Source organism: Cetorhinus maximus, chromosome 23 (assembly GCF_964194155.1).
Source record: "Cetorhinus maximus chromosome 23, sCetMax3.hap1.1, whole genome shotgun sequence".
NCBI classification, from domain to species: Eukaryota; Metazoa; Chordata; class Chondrichthyes; order Lamniformes; family Cetorhinidae; genus Cetorhinus; species Cetorhinus maximus.
The window spans coordinates 64,765,667-64,769,119 of record NC_135901.1 but is presented as its reverse complement, the minus strand read 5'-3'; positions in this window follow the sequence as shown (position 1 = coordinate 64,769,119).

Sequence of the window (3,453 nt, the reverse complement as noted above, 5' to 3'; positions counted from 1 at the left end):
TGTGAGCTGAAACTCATGTTGCAAAATCACACCATGAAATCAAACCAGCTAAATGTGGAAATGGATTCACCTCATTATTCCATTTACTGACACAGCAGCACAGTCACACCTGTGGGAGACGATTCAGATACTTCATGTGTGCAAAGAGATTACTCACTGCCCACCTGCTAACACTCCAGTTTTAGAAGGTCAAAGGATTGGATCCACAATTGCTACATTCTAACTGACAAGACAGAGTTTGAGTAGTCAGAGTATGGGAAGAAAAATCACTTGTCCGCGCAGCAGCTGAGACTCCAGTGAGTTTAGATCTAATTGTCAGGGTTTGTTCTGTGTTAATTACAACCAGGACAGAACTATGGTGGACTATGGTTGCCATATCAATTGACTTAATGATTTTGTAAATTGTCCCTAAGGCGCCAATCATCATCGGATCATAAAACATAATTATCTTATCAGAAAAGAGCTTTCAATGGCGGTACGTTTACCCAGCATTCAGTGGGGGATAGAATGTGCTCTATCCTCACGACAGGAGCTCCTGGCGTATGCGCAGTAGCTGGCAGTGACTGGTACATGCGCATTGCGATGTCTGACTGGAGCATGCGCGGTACCATCTCTACCTGGAGCTGGTTGAAGATGCTGAGAAATAGTGAACACCGGCGAGTGAAAGGAGCCGGTGAATGGGGGACGGATGGAGGCGGCGGAGTGGGCGGGGAGGATTCATGAAGACTCTGTGAAGGTCTTAAATCTTGAATAAGAAGCTACCGGTCCTGCGGTTACACCGAATGGAGAGGAGACAATTCCGACCCGCGTCTCCTCTTGGAGACAGGCCCGAGTTAACAACCGCCATCTTCACAGGGGCAATGTGCAGCAGGGCGCATGCGCGGCCATCCTGGTCCAGGTAGCAGGAGGAGAGGATGTTGTGACTTTCACTCCTCGACTGACAGGGATGGATTTTGGAAACTCCTTTTCCAGGGGGTTAGAAGGGGAGGATTTACACACAGCAAACTCAAACCAAGAGAAATGTTTGTCTCTTCTCAATTTCTATCTTGGACTGATGGTTAGTGTTTTTGTAAACTTCTGATACTGGATCTTAGAAGTGGAGGGTTGACAAATGGGAAACTCAAATCAAACATCAATTCAGATCTGGCAGAGTCACTCGATTCGTGAGGACCTGAATATCATCGGCCTTTAAATCTGGAAGGTAAACAGTTGGCCTGTCTGTCTGTGGGCAAAGGTTACTTGTAGGAGAAAGAATAATTAACTGGGGAAAGCCAACTTCAGTAGGGTGAGAATGGATCTGACCCAGTAAAGTAGAGTCAAAGGTTGGCAGGAGAAACTGTAATTGAGGAATGGGCTGCCTTAAAGAGGAAATAAATCAGACATAGTAATGACATATTCTTACAAATGAGGAAGGTGTGGCTAACATATCCACAGCTCACTAAATAAGAGAAGAGATTAAGATGAAGATGAATAAGTCTGCTAACAGAGATATCAGGTGGCTAATATAACCGAGAGACAGGATAAAGAAAGAATATTCAGAGAGAAATTGGAAAAAGAAAGTAAGAGAAGCAAAGAGAGAGTATGAGGAGAGACTGGCAGATAACATGGAAGGAAATCAAAACGCTTTCTCTGGCTTATACCTAGTAACAGGTTGGGAAAAGGAAAAAGGGACTGATTAGGGATTTAAAAAAAGGTGATTTACCCATTGGGACAGGGGGCATGGATGAGGTATAGATGAATATTTGGCATCTGTCTTTACCAAAGAAGATGATGCTGCACAGGTCATGGTTAAAGAGGAGGTAGTTCAAACACTTGTGGTGTTTAATATTGATAAGGAGAAGGTATTATATAGGCTGTCTGATAAAGTTGACAAGGCACCAGGATTGGATGAGATGTATCCAAGGATACTGAGGGAATTCAGAGTGGAAATTGTGGAGGCACTGACCATATTATTCCAATCTTCTTCAGACCCATGAGTGGTGACAGAGGACAGGAGAATTGCAAATCATACACCTTTGTTCAAAAAGGGTGTAATGATAAGCCCAGCAACTACCAGACCAGTCAGTTTAGCCTTGGGAGTGATAATTCTGGACAAAATAAATAGTCACTTAAGCAAATGTGGGCTAATTCAGGAAAGCCAGCACAAGTTTGTTAAGGGAAAATCATGTTAAATTAACTTGCTTAAGGTTTTTCAAGAGTTAACAGTGTGGTTGATGAGGGTAATGCTGTTAATGTGGTGTACATGGTCTTCCAAATGGCATTAGGTAAAGTGCCACATAACAGACTTGTGAGCAAAGTTATAGCTCATAGAACAAAATGGGCAGCAGCAACATGGATACAAAATTAACTGAGTGACAGGAAACAGAGAGGAATGATTTTTCAGAAAGAAGGAAGGTTGAAAGTGGATTTCCCCAGGAGTCAGTGTTAGGACTCCTGCTTCTATGACCTAGACCTTAGTGTTCAGGCACAATTTGAAATTTATGGGCACAGACTGTGTAGAAGATCGGGAAACTGAAACCAAACATCACATCAGGATCTGATGGATTTGCACAGTTTATTGTAACCTGAATATCATCGGATTTTGAACATGGAAGGAAAAAGCACCGTTCACAGTGGAGAGAAACCATACACGTGTTCTGTGTATGGACAAGGCTTCAGCCAATCATCTAATCTGGCAGGATATAAATGTAGTCCCAACAGGGAGAAACCGTGGAAATGTGGGGACTGTGGGAAGGGATTCAATTACATGGAAAGACATCGGTGCAGTCAAACAGCAGAGAGACTGTTCATGTGCTCCGAGTGTGGGAAGCGATTCACTCGTACATCCTACCTACTGAAACACCAGCGAGTCCACACTGACAAGAGACCTTTTAAATGCTTGGACCATTGGAAGTGCTACAAAAGTTCCTGGGAACTGATGTCCCATCAACGTGTTCACACTGACGAGAGACTGTTCAGCTGCTCTCACTGTGGGACTGGGTTCAGGCGATCATCTCATCTGACTGTGCACCAACGAATTCACACTGGGGAGAAGCCATTTATCTGTTCCAAGTGTGGGAAGGGATTCACTCAGTCATCCAACCTGCTGAGACACCAGCAGGTTCACGAGTAACTACAGTGATTGAGTTTTGCAACTGAACCATGTTTCACTGGGGTCTGTTTCTGCTGATGTTAGTAAACTCCAGCCCAGTTATAGGTGTTAATGTTCTGGATAAAAATAAAATCATTAAGCTTTCAATTAAATAGATGATGTTGAATCTTTTTACTATCCCTAAGACATTAGTTCCTTTCGAAGGGCTCTCCCTCTCCCCTGTGTCCTCCATCCTCACCTCCAGCAACAAGTGTGAGGAGCTCATGGAGCTTCTTTGTCACTAAGATTGAGACAATCTGATCAGCTGCCTCTGCTGCTTTCTTCCCTTCTACTAGCCCATCGGGACAAACTGTCTCTAAGGA